The 23,269-nt window shown below is 37.0% G+C and overlaps 1 protein-coding gene across 2 annotated transcripts in view; it reads left to right on the top strand.

Annotated features, from left to right (window-relative positions):
- Nucleotides 1–23,269, top strand: part of LOC134634238 (RNA-binding Raly-like protein) — a 117,715-nt gene that overhangs the window by 9,863 nt on the left and 84,583 nt on the right. The gene's annotated exons all lie outside the window — the stretch shown is intronic.

The following is a 23,269-nucleotide window of genomic DNA, read 5'->3' as shown; positions in this document are numbered from 1 at the left end:
GGCCCGTACAACATTTAAATTCTCTATAACAGCAGGTCTGTCAGGGCTTGTCTGACAGACCCCATCGCCCCTGGCATTTTGCCCTGTACCAGCCCACCACAATCGATAACATGCCACCCATGTTTGTGCTCCCCTGAATATGCATGCCGTCTAGGCCACCCTTTAAAAACACTAAAGGTGTGTACTGAGTAAGAGGAGACTACGATTTAGATAAAGGAAACATTTTTTGAAAGTGACTTTGCTAATACATGTACCGTACTGAGAGAATTTTAAAAGAAGTAATGATCTGTCTGTAATAAACAATTGATCAGATAATTGTTCTTTTCAGGTTGAAGTACAGTATGTCTCACTAACTCAGAGCATTTCCTGCTTGGGTAAGTCCTTAAAAAGCAGGAAAAAGATAAAGTGAATGAACTGTCAACATAAAAGTAAAATAAAAATGCGGGGGACTTGTTTGATAAATCCATAAAGAAGTGGTGCAATCATGTCAGAGAGACGCAAAACACTCACACTAACATGACAATGGATGTAAAGACAATGCACAAATAGTTGTTTAGTGAATAAATAAAGACAAGAATGTCTCGATTTTACTTCCATATAATGTCCATCACAGCCACACAAAATCTTGCGTCCTAAGAGGTTTTTTTCATATCCCAAAACATCACTGGGAACAGCAAGCTGCCAGCTGGCCCATTGCTAATGCTGATAAATGGTGGTTAACAAAATTGTGGCATCCTTTTTACACTAGCAAGTGCTTACTAATTGTCTTAGCCACTTTGCACAGTGTGTTAGCTAGCATACTCTGACATCCACACAAACACATTATGACCAGAAAACTACTTATTTGCAAAAGTGGCAAGCTAGCCAAATTGAAGTTTTGGAGAGAGTGCATATTTGGTTGGACTCATTAACACAACTTTGCAAAAACCAGCCACTTTGTTCACCAATAGAGCTTAAGCTTAAATTTTCTGACACTCCAGACAAGTATCACCCTGCTAATCATCCTAATCTCTTCTCTCTCCTGACATACAGTGTTGTTGATCCAAGCAGACAGCCCAATACCTTCTGCTTAACTTAACCCCCTCCAAGTTCTCCGTTTCTCTGTCCTTCTAACTGTGTATGGCACCACTGCCAGCACCTCCCTAGTCTTATCCATTTTGGCACTCTGACGTTTTTGTTGACAGCTGTGTTGGCCCAAAAAGTCACGTTAGGCCCACCGGGGGAGTTCCAGTATGCCAGATGGCCAGTCGGGCACAGGTAAAAGGTGATAACAGAGAGTAAAAACAAGCCAGAATAATATTATGTCCTTTCCTCCTCTGGCTTTCTTTTTTCTCTCCGCCTATCCCAAATTGCAAATAGGTAAACTGTTTTGACCGTATACTGGCTGTTCTAAGATAGTAACAAATTGAATGTAGAATTATAGAAAAAAGAAAACAGCAGGTGTGTGACAAGTGGCTCGCTGCAGCGAGCAATGCAGATGCTTGCTGTTGAAAAATGGGTTAGGGTCTCGGACCCTCAAACAGCGGGCTGCTTTTCTTAGTTTGTAATCCAGCCCTATCTTTTAGCATGGTTGTACTGTGGGAATACTGATAATTTAAGTGGATAGCTTATCATCTTCTGAAATACTCTTGAAGTATGGGATGCAGACTTTGCTATTTTAGATTAAGATTAAAAGTTCAGCAGAATGCCGGCTCATTTCTCCATCAAATATAGGACCATGGTTCTCAGCTAGCTGCCAGTTAGCATTCTTTAGCATAGTTAGCATGGTTACTAAAAATAGGTGATAAGAGTCATACTGTTAAGCACTAATTATATTGTTTGAGAACTAGGGGTTTACTGGGTGTTTTTAGCTGGGCTAACTTATGTATATTCAGGGGTTAAAATGAGTGGGAGTTCCAGAACCTTCCAGTTGCTCAGTAATTAAACCTAATCCGAATTTTAATACATAATTTTATCAAGCAGACTGTTCAAATTAATCAAATTAATGTTACTTTATTATTAAAATATCAGATTCTGGATCTGCATATAATATTTTGCTGAAGCTTTTTGGTTATTTGTGAATTGTGTCTTTCACAACAAATTGAATTATATTCATTTTTTGTTGGAATGTTATACTAGAATGCAAATTCATGCTAAGCTGAGTAGTAGTATTATGGTACAATCTACAGTGCTGCATTGTGTTGCACTGGTGAAAGGCAGTATGAAAGCTCTGTGGTGTCTATGCTCACTGTTTGGTAATTCTTGGTAAACCTGTATAGATGCTAGTAATAATCCTAATGTCCTGTTTACCATTGGCGTTAAAGTTAATTTAAATATTACTTTAAATGTTATTTAAAATAACTATCTAAATAAATACCTGGAGACATTTAAGAGGACTTGCTCTAAGGCAGGTCTTGCTTCTAGGAGGAGTTTGCCAGTCATCAATTTGGATCTAAACGGATGATGCTCTTTAGTATGACTTACCAAATTCTACCTTTATAGTAGTAATAGTTCATATAACATACAACAATCTGCCTGAAGAGCAGCAAACCTCTAGAGCAGCAGCAGCTGGTCATAGCCTGTCCATAAAGAAAATGGGACTCAGTGCAATTTATTTTGTGACTTATTTCTAAGAGAGTTATTTCCCTACACTGCACCCAATCTCAGCGTTCTCAAGTAGACAAATTCCACTTTATCCCCTGGGTGTTGTGATTTTATGCTAAGCTAAGCTAAGTGTATGTGACAGACAAACATCAGTGGCATCAATCCTTTTTCCATTTAATGCAAAAAGAAAAAATAGAAGCAAATTTCGTTATCCCACAGAGATAACTCTTAATTTTAGAGTCCCTGTGGATGCGGGATTGCTTCTTGCAAAGTGGTGTTGAACATAGCCTGCTTGTAATTCAACTAAAACCTTTAAGATCATTTCAAGTCAAACCTTTCTCCAAAAAAAAAAAAAAAAAAAAAAAATCCAGTGAACCTGCATAGCAAAAGTCAGATATTTTTGTACTGGATGTTACATGACATGATTATTAGGAAGTCACAATATTAGCTGAAGACTAAAACGCCTTCTGCACTATCCTTCAGTTTGACTCCAAAACTCTGACACAGCGGCTTTCTAAAAATTTTGTGACCAGATGGCTAAACTAGAAGAAAGACTTTCTGTGTATTATTTTATCCTTTTTCCCCCCATCTTTTTAGACCCATGGGGAGCAAACTGCAAGGAAAATCAATTTCTGTCATTCTCCAGCGAGTCAGCAGATGACAGTGAATAAATTTGTCGGGGGTAGATGTAAAGTTGTTGCAAGCCACAGGAACTCGACAGCTCTGTAATGCAGGTAGTTGCAGCTCCTGCAAGACAAACTAGGTGAACGAAGTGGGACATCTGGATTTCTCTTTATTTTTGCTATACTCTAAAGACACCTGTCAGTGACATCGTCAGGGAATACAAACATAATTAAGTAATCAAACAGACACATTACATATGTAAATTACATTAATTGCAGACATGGGCTTAAAATATTCATTCAAATTAGTCCCATCATTTAGGCAGGGATCTCTTCCTGGTGAGTGTAATCATTGAACTAATTAGGTCAGTCAGTGCAAGTTGAAACAATTTGAAAAGCAATTTCACTTTCCAATTAATTATAGGCTCAGAGATTGAAAGCAATATGGAAATCTGTGGAGCAATAGCAAGGATAGAAATAACCCTTCAGAAAATCATCATCATGAGACCAGACTTATAGAAACAGGCTGACAGACTGAGAAATTTCACTGTGCAGCTTGAGCCTGAACTGTTATTATTTTTCATGGTTTATGGGTCTGAATGTGTATTTGCCGAGATGACTGTCTGTATGGATTTTGGAAGTATCTCAGGAAGACTATTCAGCGCTGTAGAGCTGAATAGCGTTAGATGAAAGCGGAACACTCATTCACCTTTCTGGTACAAAGCAAACCACTTTGGAGAGTTCATAACCGGCCGCAGAGTGCGTGGCTTTTTCAGAAACACACAAAACAAATATCCACCCTGGTCTGAACAGTTCTATTCGGCAGTCTTATTTGTTTTGTTATGGCACTTTTATTTAATTCGGAAGCAACAATATAATTGCACTCTATTCAAATTCTTTTTATAGTCCTGAGTGAAACAGCATTCATGGCAGCCATAAACACGAGGATTGCAGCAGATTGTTCTCCAATCTGCTCCTACAAACAGGGAGTGACTGACACGGTGGACAAAAATATTGGTCCACCTACACATTACACCTACAGCAGCTGGTCAGCCATGGAGACCCAACAGGGTGATCTCCCAGTGCAGAGCTTTTGTGTTGATGTTAATGCCAGAGGAGTTTTGGAGCTCTGCAGTTATTGAGTCAGGAGAGGATTGGCGAGTGTTACGCACCACGTGCCTCAGCACTCGGCGACTCCACTGTGTAACTTTACAGGGTCTGACACTTTGTGGCTGACTTGCTGTGGTTACTAAACACTTCCATTTTGCAAGAGTATCACTTACACGGTGGGATGTCTAGAAGGGAATACATTTTTTCAGCTGACTTGTTGGGAATTCTTTCACAATCATCATGTCACAGATCATGTGCTTGATTTTATACAACTGTGGTAATGAAACTGAAAAAAACCCGAATTCAAAGATTAAGACGCGTGGAATGTTTTTGTCCAAGCCTCAGAACAATGAAGACAACACAAAAGGTGCATAAGCTATGATTTCTTTAGTGGATAATTGAGGTTAAAATCTCCCAATTAAAAGAATAAAAAACATTTACAACCTGATTAAAAATATATATATATTATTATTAATAGTTTCCCCCTTAATAATTCCACCCAGTGATGTCTTTTACAACTCCTCTACTTGGATACAGGATTCCGTCGGCGTTGCCATATTTAAGCTGTGTAAATGAGGCTCTACAAAGGGAGTACGTTTTACTCCTTTTAGTCAGAGAGGGTATGTTCATTATTGCTTAACCCTCATTAAGATACTAAAAAAGTGTTGTATAAAGGAAATGCTGCAAGTGTTAGTATGCCATAATGCAGCTGTAGCTCACGTGCAGCAGTAACCCAGTGTATCTTCTAGAGCTTTAAAGGTTTTCAGGTATTATTTGCATTCTGTACAAGACTGGGCAGAAACCACAAGGTTATACTATTTAAATCCCAAACTACATTTGCTACATTGTATGGAGTTTTATTTTGAAATCCCCTCATTAGTCATCATTAGTGAATCTTTTGCCTTGCAAAGGTAGCAATAGTGTCAAAAAGCACATCGCCACGTGATTTTCTAAGCTGTGGTACAAAAATGTTTTCCATTTGTAGCATCAGCAGATGAGGATGCTAACCTTTTGCTTAAGACATGTTTGCATATGGCATGCAGCCTGTCTCTTAAAGGGTTGTATAATGATATAATATGAATATTTGACCTTTTAAGATCATTTTCTGAAACAAATCACCTGGAAACTTTAATAATCTACGCTCCTGGAGCTAAAGATCAAGATACCTCTAACTAGTTACATTCATTTTAGCCATCAAACATGACAACAGTTGAAAAAATGAAAAGCTGGCTTGTTTGCGTTTGTGTGAAATTGAATAACCATTGTTTCAAGAAATAAAATATAAAATATTTTTGAGTGACAAATCTTTCACCATTACCTGGTGCGATGCTAAATTCAAAAGGCTGGCATGCAAATCAATAGCGAGCAAATTTCTCTTTTTTTCTTCAAGATAAAAATATTGACGTATGACTTTTTGCTATTTTGTAAAATTATAAGCTACATGACTTAGCTTTCACGAGTGCCGGCCAAACTGTGTGCAGCTTGTTCTTGTACACCTAAAACAAGACAGATGATGAGACTACAGCATGTGATAGGACATACCCTCGGAGGTCCCCTGCACCTCTTTTGCCCTTCGTTTCCTCACCTTTCCCATCACATTATCCTCAATCTCACTTTGCTCCTCCCCACAATGCTGCCTCCCTTCCCATCCTCAGAGATCTCACCAGAAGCCTCCAGAAAGACAGATGCTTTGTCCATTCATTCAGTAAATACATTCCACTGCCAGGTCTTGCAGGCTGATTATTTAGCTGTCTGTCTCATCTACTGCCAAGCCACTTCTCCCATGTAAGCTCCGATTCAGGACCCCAGGACAGCATCCGCAGATAAGGCTCACCCTGACTGTGTTAAACAATGAGAAGAGTTCAAAATGATTAGCCTGCCAGATTTTAGGTTTATTTTAGGTCCCATTCATGAAGGGAGACTCAACAGACCAAAGAATGAATGTAATGAACATGCAACAAAACAAAACGTAACAAATCTAGACAGTAACATACAGTATGGCAGATGCTTTTGGTGAATCTAACCAATGAATCAACTTAAACTGCGATATGAATGTATAGCTTCAGTTTATTTATGAAAACAGCAAATTAGTTCTCAGAGAAATGAGAACGACTGCCTTTGGGCTCGCCTATGTTTTTTTCTTGCTCCCTTTTATATTAGAGCATCACCAGCTGTTATGGCAGATGGGCAAGGTAGCAACCAATTTAACTCCATCCATTTCTATGCAAGCACACAAGAAACAATCTGTCTCTGTCACTGACTGTCTCACTCGCTCTCTCCTCTAAGCTTCTTTTTTTCTGAAGGGATCTAGCTTTATCGCTCTCATTTTGACATACAGATTTTTACCAGCATCAACTAAAAAACTGTGATGGGATAATATAAACTGTACGTGCTTATGATTAAATGAGCATTTGCAATACTTTTACTTTAATTTTATATGTATGTAAAAAAATAGATGAGCTTCCCATTGTCCTTGCCAATTCCTGAGAAAAACTAGGAAAGGTTTTCCAAGAAGTAGGCTGACAAGTTCATGATACAATTTTTTTTTTTTAAATCCCAAAGGCACAAACTCTCACCAGCCACTTTATTAGGTACACCTTCCTAATGGTGTGTTAGAACCTTTTGCCCTCAAAACCTTGTTAATTCTTTGTGGCATTAAATCAATAAAAGGTGCTGAAAACATTCCTTTAGAGATTTTGGTCAGTATTGACGTGGGAGAATCACACAGTTGCTTGTCATGCCAATGTCCCCCTTCAACCACAACACAAAATGCTCTATTGGATTGAGATCTGGTCACTGTATAAGATATTCAAGAAAACCGAGCTTTGTCACACACACACTATCCTACAGGAAGCAGCCGGGCGATGAGTATATTGTGGTCAAAAAGGGATGGACATACTCAAGTAGGCTTTGAAACTTAAATGATGCTTAGTTAGTATTAAAGGACCTAAAGTTGAGTCAAGAAAATATCTCTTACACCTTTACACCACCAACTACAGCCTGAACTGCTGATGCAAGATGAGTTGATGCTTTCATGTTGGATTGCAGGGATCATTTTGGCCCAACCATCACAGCAGAGATTGAGACTCAACAGACCAAAGAATGTTTTTTTCCAGTCTTCTACTCTCTAATTTTGTTGAGCTTGTGGGAAATTTAGCCTTAGTTTCCTGTTGTTAGCTGATAGGAGTGGTATCTGGATAAGAGCTGCTCTTCTGCATACTGTACCTTGATTGTAACAAGCAGTTATTTGAGCTACTGTTGCTTTCCTGGAAGCTTGAAGCAATTTGTCCTTTGATATCAGTAAGGCATTTTCATCCAGACATATATTTATCTTTTTTAGACCACTCTCTGCAAACCCTATAGATGGGTGTGTGGCACAGCACCAGTAGATCAGCTTAGATCCTTGAGATGAAGCGTATGCGGCTGATGTGTGTAGAAACACACGCCAGGATGTGCTCCTAAATTTACACTGGTCATTTTAATCATGGTTAATAATTACTGTTGGAATTTTTAGATTCAGCAGCAATCATAAGCAGATTTCTCCATACTACAATTGTTATTAGTTGAAGTGCTCTAAAATATAAAAACATAATTAAAAATTAACATAATCCATTTCATACTATACCTTTAATATATTCCGAATATTTTCCTGATTCTAATTAATTTTTTACTGGAGTCTTATTTGAAAATGCAGGGCTTTTTAGGTGAAAGAGAATGTTTTTACAGTGTGATACAGCGTTCGTTAGTTTACTTAAGCAAAGGCTCCGAACTATTCGTCCACTGCAAGTCTATTAACAAGCAGTGACACAAAGAGCAAAGAGGAGCAGTGAGGTTGAAAGTGGCTTAAGATGCTATTAAAGCCATAACAAGAGTTAATGGCAGGGCAAAAAAAAAGTTGAAAGTAATGGTGCCGCGAGTCTCAAATTGTCCAGATCAATGTTTAAAGAGCACATGGTGTAATTAGTGAGTCTTTTGTGCTTCTAAAATCTTTTTTGCATATTCTATCAAAGAAAGCATGGGCATTAAACACCCAATTGCCCAAGCAATAACTACAAAACAGCTGCACTACATCAGATGGCTCGGGCATTAAATTGCATTGTTCTTTGCTTCTGTACTAATACAAGGATAGAAAAGCTGGCCAGAGATGAAAATTTAGCCGAGTAGTAGCAACACTCGTCTAAGTGGGGCATCTATTTGCTCTCAAAACCACCTGAACTATCAGTGTCACACAATCCACGAGACACTGTAAACATTCATCTGATCCATGCTGAAATAATTGCATCACATAATAATTCATACCCCAAATCCTCTGTTTGACAGCATGCCAAAGGTGGTGATTAAATTCAAATCTGAATACCGAGGAGGCCGCTGAAGTCCTCTATTCTCTTGTCATGTTCATGAAACCAGTCACCATAAGAAGATGGATAATTTGTGGCCTTAAAGCGAAGCTTACAGCGAGTAATAATGCTTTCACAGAGTGACATACAAATGATAATGGATCAGTGTAAAAAGTAGAAGTCCATTTTAAAATTCACTCCAGTGTGCAGCTAAATGTTGCAGTGATCGGATCAGCTTACAAGTTCCCCCAGATCAGTCATTTCCCTAAATCCACTGAGTGGAGGTCAAGAGTGCAAAATTTATATGACACCCAGAGTCATAAGCAAGGTTAAAATAAAGCAGGATTCTACAGCAAGAGCCCAAAGTCTGCCAAGAAACATCCCACACACCATTAAACCACCACCATCACAGACTATTGAAACAAGGCATTTGGCTTCTAACCTGCGCGGGCTTTAGCTGTCCAGATTGGTGTACCAGGTGTACCAGAGCACCACCACATCTCAAATTTCTCGTCTGACAGATGTGAAGCCCAGTATGATCTTGAAGCCCATCTTCCTCAAAGCTGGAGGTGTTGTTCATTCTGAGAGACACAGTTGTAATATCTGGTTATCTGTGGTACTTCTTACCTTCCTGTCAGCTCCAACCAGTATGGCCAGTCACCGCTGACCATCACACCGGATGTTTTTCTGTTTTTTGTATCATTCCGAGCAAAGCAACAGGTTTAGAAATGTTCTAGCCACACTTCACTTTTTAATTTAAATGTTAACTGAAGCCCCTTAGCTGTATCTGCATAGATTTATAAATTACACTGCTGGTGGATTTCATGATTGGTGATGCATGCTTCCACACCTTACTGACTACAGATTCTTACTAGCAAAACACACACACACACACACACACACACACACACACACACACACACACACACACACACACACACACACACACAAAGAGAAAACACGCCAAACCCAACAAAGTTGTTTTAATCAATTCCAGTTCAGAGGCACTGTGGGACACCTCCAAGCTGTCAGCTGATGGAAAGCTGTTGATTATGGTTTTAATAAGAAGCAGAAAGTGTGACCATGAAGACTACAGTGGTGCAAACTGCAGTACAATACAACAGTTCTTACAATGTGTAATGGATAATATTCTTCCTTTGCTTTTTTCACTCAAAGCGAAAGTGTAGCTCTTCTTTTAGACTAAAGGGAGACTCAATAGATCTGTGATGAATGTCCAATTGTGTAGGTTTTTAGATCATTCATTTGTCATTCAGATGAATGTACTGCTTCAATTAGTGAATAAGAGCTCGAGATTGGATCTATTATCAGTGCTACACTTTTGTCTACTTCTTAGAGGTTTTTGAAGAAAAAAAATAACTTGAGGAAAAATATATTAACTTTCTTGTTGAATGTTTGATAAGACGGATATATGTTTGTCATGTTTGTACCGTTTAACTCTGTAACAACCAGATGTTATAACTTAGCATAAACTAAAGAAGGACTTAGACTGATGTGATGTGTCATTCTCACACCAGGGACATAAATGCTGCCATTCTTTTGGTTACCTTTGGCACACAAGTTTTCCTTGTTTCACCTTTATTGTTGAATGTTTTAAGAACAAGACACTGTGCATTAACAGGGAGGAAGGAGGGTTTCATGAGTCATTAGTATGAAAGAGAGGAGACCCTGGTTCATGTACCATTTTGCAATGTTGTGTTTTCCACTTTATTTGAAAACCACTATATTTAGGCAATGAAGTTATGAATGAGCTGCTCTGACTTCTGACTGTGCAGAAGTCTTGAGCTCCCCTCCACCATTTATTTATTTTTTGCTTTGAGTCGCTTAACACTGACTATGAATAATTCAAACATTAAAAGATGTCAAAATCAATTCCATTCCATTTTAATTCTATCTATTAAAAAATGAGGAAATTGGACAGTTGGTGAAAAAAAAAAGAGGGAAGTGACCAAAGCCTCATCGTAAATGATGTGTGGCTACGAAGCCATTTTTAAGGCCGGGAGGATGTCTGGAGTAGGACAGGAAAGAGGTCATGTCTAAAACATAGAGGCAGTTCTGTCATGGTTTGGGGCTGCGTTTCAGCCAGTGGTGTTGGGAATCTTCTTGAAACTGATGGAATTATGAAAAGTAGGAAAGTACTATAAGTACCATGGAAAACATCTGTCTGGCAACTGCTTCAGTTTTCAGCATGACCATAAATGTAGCAAAAACATTCCTGGATAGTTAAAAAAAAAAAAAAACCCACCTACAACAAAACAGTGGAACACTATGAGTCATGGACTGGCCTCACCAGAGCCCTGTCCTCCACATTATAGGAGCAGTGTGGAATCATCTTGCCAGAGAATGGAACAAAAGACAGCTAACATCCAAAGAAGAGCTTGGATGTCCTTTAAGAAGCCTGGAGGACTATTCCTGAACACTACTTAAAGTACAGGAAAATTGTTTACAAGAGTTCAGACTGTGTGGTCATACCAAATATTGATGTTCAAGCTGATTGAAAATGTATAGACTCTGTTGTTTTTTTTCCTTATACACTGTATTTCCATGTATGTTTTCACATTTCACTGTAGCTATTTCCCGTTTTCCTAGCAAAAGACTTTAGAATGGTGCATTCCCATAAAACCATGTTTTATTTTGCAAATAAAAAATAACAGGAAGTTATTTAATGACCCTTTGAATTGTAAACTATCATATTAGTACTCTAATTTGATATTTTGGAAAAGAAAAATGTGAAAAGTCATTGATGTGTGCCAGGATGATTACTTTCACTGTTTGACAAGACTTGTGAGAAGTATTTTTTAAAAAAAGTTACATATTCTCAGAGGGCTAATTATGAGCTAAAGGTGCTTGTTGCTATATTTTGTCATTACAGAGACAGCATAGCTCTGTATAGTTATTATGTGGCAGCATAGCTCCTTTTGCTGTGTCTATTCTATACTAGGTAAGCCCTCTGTGGTTAATAGTGAATAAAATATTCAGAGATGATAAGGTCTATAACAACACCTACGATATATTAGTTCCAGTGAGAAATCCTGACATATTACAGTAGAGAAAAACAGAGTTTCGTTTTGCTATGACAGGAGTGCACTGAAGTGTAAAAAACAGTACAGCAAATGAGGCAGTAAGGGGCAAAGGTTAAAACAGGCAGCTTCATCAAGATACACTTTTTTGACCAATTTTATTAAGATGTGACAATAAAAATCAGCTTGAAAGCCCTTAAATGAAGAGCTTTGAAAGCTGAAGACTCAAGGAATACTTCACTTCAACATGGAGGGTCATTATAGTTTCTGAGTGGTGCGCTACAACCCGGAGGAGTGAAATATAGCCAAGAGCAGGTCTAACATGTGCTAGAGGGGTTACTGGGATTGGCCTTTCCTTCTAGATATCCACGGCTGAACCTCTATGGCTCCAAATATTAAATTAGATAGGTATTCTGACCTCTCTGCAAAATCATGTTTTCTCTGCTTTTAAGCGAGTAAATTAGCAGAGAAGAACACATTTTAAAACAAAAAGTGTCAATATATTTAATGATTTTTCTGGGGTTTTTTTTAGTCTAAATCAGACAGTCTGGACTGTGAAAGTATTGGCTTCCATTTATGTCTTGGCAAGCCTGGTCATGAGCCTATAACATTCACTTTGTTTATCTTAATCACCTCATTCTTATAAAATCTAATGATTTTACCTCGGCTCATTTCTTATTTTATGCCCAGTGCAACTACATTGTTTTATTTTACTCTTGCACCCAGTTCTGGTTTGTCAAGTCAATGAAATGATCTGCTGTTTCTATCAGACCTGTTTGGTATTGACTTACATTTTTAAATTAAGTCTCATACAGCATGCACTGCATTTAGCTTTAAACTACAGAAAAACCTATAGCTGCAATTAAACAAAATGCAGTGAAATGGCAACAGTTAGATGCTGTCTGAGGTATTTGGTGACAAGCATATCAATGAGTGTAAATTATATAGGCTATATATAATATACAGCCTTTTGCACATTTCTTGCAGATTAGATTGCGAGATTGTGTCAGCAATTAACTGATTCATGACAATAACTATGCCAATTAACAAACTGATGCTGGAGCATATTTCAAAGACAACATTTGATACAGGAAGATGTTGTGTGCCATTATTTATATAATTATAAAGACTCTCATTAGGAAAGGAAAATGTAAAAATGTGAGTCTTTGGATCAGTATTCACTCCAGGTGAAAACACTGTTCATGACAATTACAATAATGTAATTTGGAATTAAGACTTCAATATCTGACTGATCACTGATGGAAATATATTTGTAAAACCTTTCCCACTCAACATCTGTGTGCGACTGCCCACTCCAATCTAAAATCCATCCTGAAAATCCTCCACATAAAAACTCTCTTATATAGAGCTTTTACATATGCAGTATCCAATGGCACCTCAATACAGACAAAATAGGTGGTCCTCTTATGTTTACTGCATTTTTTTTTACCTTTCTGATAACAAATTGCAATTTTAAAATCCACCTTCGGTAGTATATTTCGTTTAATTTTAAACTGTCTGCTTAGCCAGAAAAAAAAAGTCCAAAAGGTTTTGAAGCAGTGCTGAATCATGCTCTCTTATATGGTAAATCAACATTAAAAGCAACAGAAAATCTCCATGTAAACTCTCAAGATGGTTTTTCATGGCCTTGTTGTGCTTTCAAGTCTCGTCTGCCGCTTTGGATCGTTGCCAGTGTCATAGTAGCGTGGCAGGATGTGTCATCGTCTCATCCAGGCAACACTTTTCAACAGAATATGTTAAGGGCTCCTTTTTTTCTGTGGGGCTGCTGGAGTGTGGCACAAACCATCAGGATCCTGCTTATTTTTAGACAGTCCTCGTGCTGATTGTATTATGACTGATTTAATAAGTATCGAGAAATTTGGAGAAACTTTACTGGGTTAGAGACATCACTCTGGAAAGGTCAGCAGAAATTAGTGGAGTAGGAGGGAAACTTAACCTTTCCCTTGGGTTGACTGACAGAGAGACAGAAGTGGCTTGATTGCAGCCATTGTGTACTCTTGTGTTTGATGATAATTACATATCCTGTTGTTTGCTCGGATCCATAAATATTTCATGAGCTCCTGTCTTGGATTTCAAAAGACTAGAAGATTTCCACTATCCTATAGCAAAAAATAACTACAATAGTGATTCAAAAGGGTGTTACTAACTTATTATACAACACTAATGAATTCTCTCGGCGCTGATTTTTGTAGCTTTCTGTCCTGACACTTACCCATCTTTAAAAATTGTCTAAATGTTACTAAATTTTCATTACTGCACATACAGTTGATATTATGTCAAGTTCAATCTTACTTCACAGTGTGTGGGAGATCATGCATTGCATATTTCTCATAAAAAGCTGAAGTTGAAGTGTTATCTTTGCATAAAGGTTTAAAGACAGCACAAAGCTAATGAAGCATGGCTAGCTAATCATGTTGGTTTTTCAGTACAAAACAAAGATGTTTGATTAGAAATGATTAGTTGTATCAACAGAACCACATGCTGTATTTATTGCTATTATCAACAGCATGGTGCACTTACTTCCTGGAACACACCTCATGTGCTTGGCAAGACTTAAGGAAAATCAAAGACAACCTTTATAGCACCAAATTCTCTGCAAGACCCCAACCTGTCAGTTTTATACTTTGGTCTGAATACAGATTAGATAAATGAGCTCATTATAAGCTTTAGAGTTGCTAGCAGATTTGGACAGAGGCATGCTTGCTGTTTTCTCTTGTTTGTAATCTTTTAGTAAAAATTAATTAGCAAAAAAAAAAGAAGAAAAAATATGAAAGCAACTTTAGTTTAATACACAAAAATGTATTTTTCCCAATCTTGTTTATTACATAAAGCTATTGTGTATGCATAGTTACATCTTAGGACCCTGAATATTCTTATCTATATGGGATATTATGATGTCATCATGTTGCCCAGCGGCCACCTACCGATGGTGCCGCAATAACCTTGCATTTAGACAACTGTACCAACTTATAAAGGCCTAGTATAATTTAGCATATATGTAATATATTCATTTGTGATACAGATTTTTTGATATTTCCAGATTGTGATATTTACTATGAATATGAATATTTATTGAATATTTATTTACATAATTTCACACATTAACTTACAAAGTCAGGTTTACTGTATTCAGAGAATTCAGGAAAACTTTAATATAAAAGCAATGGGATGTTGTGTCATGTGAATGAGTCCACCCTAAAGAAATCACCTTTTTTCCAGGATGCCATTATATCCATTTTGTTGAGATGCATGTTACTGACATGTATACATAAACTATAACAGCCATAATTAAAGTTACATTCTGAGATCCTCTTTTACTCTAAGGGTGCACATTCGAAACTCTTGCATTTTTTTTCGTATACACTTAACCGGGGTGGTAAGTGTCTGAATGATGAGTGTAGCAGTATACTTATTTTGCACAACAGATGGCTCACATATTCCCTTAATCATACATAGAGCTAAATACATTTTCCTGCACAACCGCACAATGAGTCCCTTATTTATCTTTATTCATATAAACATTTACAACGCCTATATTTTCTGTTTTTTCACTCTTGGTAATGTGATTAAGTATATCTTTTTGCCAACAAAGCAACAAGCAGAGCAAACAATACTACAGGATGAGCATGTACTTGTAAATTAAACAAGTAGCATGAGTGTATAATAATGCAAATAAACTATGGGGGTTTAAAGATATACACTTAATTATATAAGAGCTATCAGTGGAAATGTCCACATGTAATTTCATAGTCATTGGGTGTTATATAATCTGATTATATGACATTATCATGTCATTGAACTGCATGCGTTCCCTCTGAACACAGAACAGATGTGGTTCTTACAGAAACACAAAGCTGCTCAAACAGCAGCAGTTTCTGTCTGCTTCGTGTTATTCAGAGAGAATTCTTTACGCCAGCAAATAGAGATCTGTGTCTGCCATACACTGCAAAGTAAACATGACCCAGCAGCACAAACCAGCACACTTCAGCACTCATATTGATTACCAGCATAAGTGTAAAGATTGCGGCATCTGGAGACACAGTTGGGTGTTGATGAATATATCCCCTTTGGACACAAGCAAGTAAATTCAGCCAAATTTCAAGAATCTCTTTTGTGATTCCCTACACAGCACAAATGAAGTGTTTCAAAACATCCCCGTGAAGAAAAGGTTTCATTTTAATCCATTTTATATAAATAACCCACTTTGGCATTTCGTTTGACACAAAAAACAATTATGTCATTAACTATGTGTTTGATTTAAGTGTGATAGTCCAAAACATCTGTTTCACAGTCAGACTCCTACAGACATGTGTAAAGTCATGGTAAAAAAGAAAGTACACCTCTTTTAAATTCTAATGTTCTATGTATGAGAACATAACAAAAAAATAATCTGTTCCTCTGCAGGACTTCAAATTAGGTAAATACAACCTCAGATGAATGACCAAATATCATATAATTTATTGTGTTGCTATTTGTTTAATAAAAATTAAGCCAAAATGTAAAAGCAGTATGTGAAACACCCTCCCTGCTTCTAGAGGAGTTAGGAGCCAGGCGCTGATAATCAAAATGCACTGACTGATCATCAGCAAGTGTGATCACCTCTATAAAAGCAGGTGTTTTGGGAGTTTGCTGGTCTGGGGCATTGAGCATGTGTTTTAATACAATGCAAAAGAGGAAAGACATGTGCAGTTATCTTAGAGAAAGAGCTATTGCTATAATGCAGTTTGACCATGATGTTACTTTTTTAGTTAGGGAGAATTTTTTTGTTGTTTAGCGCAATGTTAAAATAAGTTGTTTAAAAGGGAAAAAAAATTATTTACCAAAGCAATATGAGCAGAGAGTACAAATATGTTGAGGGATTATCGGCTGTGTTAGTTCAGTTCAGTAAAGAAAACAATTTTCACTAGCAGTCAAAAACTAATGTGTACACTTATGTCTGCATTTTTATTTTGTTGAATATGAGCAAAATTATAGAAGAAGTGCTGCCATGTGTTTGACCAAAGGCTTCAGTTAGCATGTATAATGTAAAGTGAGAAAAAAAATGTGTTCATATTTGCAGTTTTGTCTCCTTATACAATACTTGAAATTTAAAACAAACAAACAAAAAACGACATTTTTGCAAATATATGTGGGTGTTTTCTTGTTTATTTGTTTGGTTTTTTGTACTACTTAAACACTACAGTGGCCCTCCAACGAGACAACGGTGCTAGCAGTGGTCCACAGCTCATTTAGGTTTGAGACCCCTGAGTTATATGTTGAAGTTTATAACAGTACACTGAAGACTGAACAGGCAGAGCCTTTTTTTTTCTTTAAGAAGAACATGGCAGTTTGACTTAGCTTTAAAAGCTGTGATGTGAACAAACCACACTACTGGAACCACGTCCTTTGGAGAGATTAGAGCAAAGTGGAAATGTTTGGCCATAATGCACAGCACAACATTTGGAGAAAACTAAACACAGCACATTACCACAAACATGTTATACAAATGAAAAAAAAAAATACAAAATTCATCCAAGTTCTTTTATGTTATCACTGCTAAAAGTGGCTCTAATAGTTATCAAATATATGTATTATTTCAGACATTGCTTCTGCATTTTTTTAGTCTTTGTTAAAAAAAAAACATGACAACAGAGTTTAATATGTCATGTGTTGTTGTTCATCTGAGGTTGTATTTACTTAATTTTAAGACTTGATAAGAACATTTCTAGTATGTCGTAATATATAAAACCTTAGATTTAACAGAGGGCGCACTGCCATGACTTCACCTTGACTACTCATACAAATTGTCAGTGACTATCTTTTTTAAAATTCATATAGAATGAGTATTGGCATACACAGCTATACCATTTAAAAAATCTGGTTATTGTAAGAATTTACCTTGTATTGATCTTACATTACATAAGTGTTAAAGGCAACATTATGCTGGAGTAACACACTTTTCTGAATCCATAAAAATCTTTTCAGTGAAATGAATAGCCATTATGCTTATTTGCCCACTTTTATTTACAATACAAAGACGCTGACATGAATATCATTTTACATCTGAAAAAAGAGAGTCTTGATACTGAGGTGTTAACACGTTTGCGTGTTTTAACTTCTGGTCCTTTTTTATGCAAACCTTCCATTACAAGAGGGCTTTATGGGTAAACTCAATAGCTAAAATGAAAAACAGAAGCACATAAAAGTTTAAAATATCTGGGCTACAAACAAGGTCAACAGGGAAAAAAACATATCCAAAATACAACTGGATAACACATCTGAAGCCACCCTTCCTTTATTTCTTTCCCCTAATTGGCTGGTGTGTTTTGAAACATATAAAGCTAAGTAAGGGGATTTGAAGAGTTCTCAAACCAAGCAACAAGGTATAACAATAAAGGCTGCATAATTTATCAACAGCCAGGCAGCGCTGCTTTTGTACTTAATATTGTGCAAGCAATTCGTCCCAGAGAGAAGGTAAATCTATCAGAACGGGACTCTGTGGAACCATTGGAAGAGTAAAAAAAAAAAAGCACATTACAATGAAAACAATTTAGAAAAATGCTTAAGAGTCCATACTGTATGTCAGGCCTGAGGGTGAATGGGAGCTGCAACTGTAGTCTGCTGCTTACAAATCTGTTACAACTCTCACAACTGCCATAAAATCAATACCCTGGCATTTGGCCAACACGTATGCTGCCCTAGTTTGAGGGAATAGGCTAAGACTTGGAAATGGGACCCCACATGCAGAAAATGAGCAAGTGTCCTTCACTGCATCTTGAACAAGCAGGAGTTGTGACCTCTTTAGGGAACTTCCCACCTGACATGAGATTATTTTTAACATTTATTTTGATTGTCTATCCTCCATGCACTGACTAGTGTCCCATCTGATATGATGCCACAGCAAATCTTTAAACTTCAAATGATTTTTATAAAAGGAAGCCAAGCCTTTTATCAGTTTTACAGAAAATTTAACCCTCTTATCACTGGTGTGGATGTGGTTTATTCTTTATATTCTTCATGCATGTAGCATTTCATTTAACATAATTACAAACTGCTGGGGTATTGAATCCACTGAATCTAAATTATTATTATGAAAGCACTATCATTTTTGGTTTTAAATCAATGTATGAGAGCAAAAATGTGAGAGTCCAACACACCGTCAAGGTTTCTGATTAAATCTAACACTTATAACTTGCTTACCTTTTCTAATATGCTCACTGCCCTGTTTTGAGAGACCAGGCTATGACCTGGAAAGAGGCATCTCTTCTAGAGAGTGAGCAGGTCTCATTCACCCCTTCTTAAGTTGGAAATATGACCTCTTTACAACTTCAACCTCTTTAGAGATTTTCCCACATGACAACAAACTAAGCCATTTAGATGGAACTGTCCTACATAAGGATGTCCAGGGGATTGTTTCTATTTGTTTTACATCCTTTTTTCATTGATGCCTGACTCCATTCTACCTTAGCCAAACCTGTGGACCTGTCAACATGAAAAAGTTGGTGTTTGACTGAGTAGCTTGCCTACAAATAAGCCTAAAAAACTCTGTTTTTCATTTTACTGCAACCATTTATATTTGTTAGGCAATTTGAGTAGTGGTAGTAGTTTTGGTGTACAGTGGTGTGCAGTTAACACACCGGGCACATTTGTTACACGTGCAAACATTTTTTGTCTCGTATATTAATTCACAACAAGCACAGAATAAATACTGCAAATGAAGAAGCAAAATAGAAGCTCGAATAAAGGATGTGATGAATGTGATGTTTAATATTAATAATAAAAAAGCTGTGCAGTTGTCTGGTGGTAGGAAGGGCTTAGAACAGATAATAGATAAAGTAAAGCTGCAGGAGGAGGGTTGTTTTCAAGTTCTTGTGGTTTTGTGTGTGTGTTTGTGCCCACTACTGTTACTACTGGAGCTTCAAGCTATTAATTATGACTGTATTAAGCCAGCAGAAAGCTGCAGTGTGACCCAAGTGTCATCAGGTAAATTCTGTTTACCAGTGACTATTCATAACTCTGTAGTAATTGCTAATTTAGCAGCATAGGTTTTTTTACTGCACTGTGAGAAAACGTGCCAGCAACTGAAATAAAAGCAGGCAAACGAAACCAATCATAGAGGAAGGAAAACATTTTTGTTATGTTTGTAATCTTATGCAAATAAAAGTGACATTTAAGTATTTTTCATCATATTCTCTTTCATTGCTTGTCTATTACACCTGAATGCTCTTTCATCAATGCACTCCTGGCTGAGTCATTAGTAGAAGGAGAAAGTTATTACATGCCTTCTGCATATAAATGTCGCCTTTGTTATTATAATGCTCATAACCAAGATTTACCATTGCCAAGTGTGTTGAGGGGAAAAAACACTTACAGTTATTGCTTCATACTGTTGCTTCATAACCCAAATTATTATTATCAGTGAAGACTGCTGACAACCAGGCAGGATGGCAGAATTGGTGCTCACACTTTGTTTTGGATGACAGTCGACATCTTTTAGGTGGTAATCTGAACTGACAGTGGTGTCAAAAGCAGCATAGCCATATTTACAGCAATGCACAGCTGTTTTTATAACTTCGACAATATTGTTTTTGTGTTTTTTTTGTGTAAAGCACTTTGAATCACCCTGTTGTTGAATTGTGCTATATAAATAAACTTGCCTTGCCTTGCCTTGCCTTTCCAAGCTTTAATCATTCTAAAGCATTTCACCAAATATCTGTCAGGTTGTCTTCTTTTCTCTTGTTGGATTGGCAGACAAAGTACCAGTTTGTGAGGAAGGCTAGAACCAAAATTAATTTTAACAATATATCAAATCTAGATAAAGCGCAGTACCTTTTTTATTCATTCCCTAATAGTCATTAGAAATTATTACAATTATTAAATTTTGTTACAGGAAAGTTGCTGTTGTGAGTGGTAGACTTGAAAATATGTGAAATGTAACTAACTTGGAAGACAGAGAATAAAACATATCTCAGGCCAGTTGTATTTTAAAATTAAGGGGTGCATAAATAACCAGCGGAGATTTTATATATCTTACTTGTAAAACCAAGAAAAGCAGTTCTAATATTTGCTTTCATAATATCACACTCATTCATCTCACTTCAAAGTAGCTTTTCTCTTCCTTGTGATTCAGTAATTTTCTGACCAAAAATTAACTGAAGAACTCCCTGTAAGCCACGTGCCCAGGAGAAAACAGCAGACAGACACAACTAGTGGTTATCCAGCGAGCACAAGGGCATTTAGCAGCAAAAAGGACAGAAATGTCACTCAGCACTTGGACGAGGATAAAACAGGGATAAAAGGCTGCAAACATGTCTCCTAATGCATACAAATGGTGGACCATTTCTGATGGGATTTTTAGCCTTGCTAATAGGTTCAAAAAAGTAACTCCATCTTTGGCTAAAAAAAATGTTCAAGTGCACTTTTAAACAGTGTTTCATCCTCATTCAATGAGCTTGCTAGAATGATTCCTTCCTTAAAACATTGCAATGCAGATTTTTAACTTTTATTTACTGAATTTCATATTTAAATTGTATATTATAATTTTCCATGACTTATTAGTTGAGATTGTTGACAAAGTGCTGTTTCTTTATACATAGCACCCATTGAGTGTAAATACTGATTTTATTTTTTAGTGTCACAGATTTGGAAATCTATCGACTATCGTTTGATGATTCATGCTATGTCTCAAATCTTGCCCCAACTTTTTTACAGTTGTATTTCCTGACCCATTGATGAATAGTTCTGCTAGCATGAAAGTGGTTGCAAAGAGGTTGGGGGTTAGCAAGTTAACACAGCCACCAGTAGTTGGTGTGGAAGATGCTAACTTGTCTGCAAACACTTGCACACTACTTCCCAAGTGAAATTGAAATGGAAGTTCAACGCAAACCAGAAACAGAAACTGTTCGTATTGAAAGTAAAAGTTTGCCAGGAAGTCACTCGGCTTCTAAGCTTTTGTGACTGAGGTCTAAGTGAGTTCACAATGACAAGTATGGCCACATACAGTGCACTACATGCCCCAGTGTGGCGTGGCTTACTTTTTACCCACAGTGATAACAACTTTGGCATTTTAATGGCAATGATAGAAACTACCATACAACTTTTAACTAGTGTAAGGGATGTACAATAACAGTTGTCATGAAAACTCAAATTAACGCTAGCAAGTTAAGATCAGCTATTTTTTTTTCCATTAGCCACTAACATTATGTGTTGTGACTAATATATGTGGCTAATAAATGTTGCAATAAACATGGTCAAACGATGCAGCAACTTGTCATTTTTGCTTTCAGACAAAAACTACCATGGAATACAACCTTTATATACTGTATTTATATAGTGCAACTTCACAACAACAGTCATCAAGCATTGTAGGTAAACCTATTCAACTGCACGTTAATGCAAATATTTAATCAGCCAGTCACATGGTGCTAGCTCAGTGCATTTAAGCATGTAAACATGGTCAAGAGGACCTGCTGAAGTTCAAATTTAGCATCTGAATGGGGAAGAGAAATTATTTTAGTGAATCGGAATATGACATGAATGTTGGTACCAAAAAAGCTGGTCTGTGGATTTCTGAAACTACTGATGGGGTTTACAAATAAATGATCCAAAAACAGAGAAAATATCCAGTGAGTGGCAGTTCTCTAAATAAAAATTCCCTGTTGATGTCAGAGGTAAGAGGAAAATGGCTGCTTGAAGCAGCAGTAACTGCAGCAGAAGAAAATGCTAGATGCCGCTCCTGTCAACAAAGAATAGGTAACTGAAGGCTAGAATTCCAAAGGGCAAGTTTGATGCACACAACATGAAAGCATGTATCCATCTTGCTTCATATCAATGTTTGAAGTTGGCTGTCTTGGTGAGCATCATTTAAAATCCACAGACTACCTGAGGTTTTTTGCTGATCATGCCTTTTCCCCCTGATTTCTTGAACATGTCAATGAGGTCACTCAAAAGACCTCTATAACCACCAGATCTCAATGCAATAAAGCACTTCTGGGATGTGTGGAATTGCACATTCACATCATAAATGTCTATCTGACAAACCTACTACAACTGTATGATGCTGTCATGTTAACATGGATCAAAATCTCAGAGCAATCCTTTTTAGCACATTTTTGAATCTCTGCCAGTTCTGAAGGCAAACAGGGTTCAACCAGTGAGTATATATCACTGTATAAGTTTTAAACCCTGCAATATTCAAGAGACAATTTAGTCTATGATTGCAAGGTTGCATTTTAGGAAACTCTTCATACAATAAAAACACTTCTCAAACATAACTGGTTAAAACTACTTGGATTATAAAAACCTAAACCAGCTTTTTTTGTAAAAAATTTAGTCTTTTGCCTACACATTCTGAATGTTTATATGCAGATATCTTTACATAGAGATCCCTTACATTAAGTCCATTGCAGATATGGAGTTTACTGAGCTGCACTCACATGTGTTCAGTCTTTAATAAAGCTTTCCGGACAAATCAGTTGAAGAGTTAGACCATCCTTCAGCCTGGGCTGAATGATAAATCTCATATGGTCAACAGATTATTTAGAGATTATTAAAAATTCTTGCCAGCAGGCAAGTTTTC

The sequence above is a fragment of the Pelmatolapia mariae genome, linkage group LG9, assembly GCF_036321145.2.
Source record: "Pelmatolapia mariae isolate MD_Pm_ZW linkage group LG9, Pm_UMD_F_2, whole genome shotgun sequence".
Classification (NCBI taxonomy): Eukaryota; Metazoa; Chordata; class Actinopteri; order Cichliformes; family Cichlidae; genus Pelmatolapia; species Pelmatolapia mariae.
This window is presented reverse-complemented; position numbering and strand designations above follow the sequence as displayed.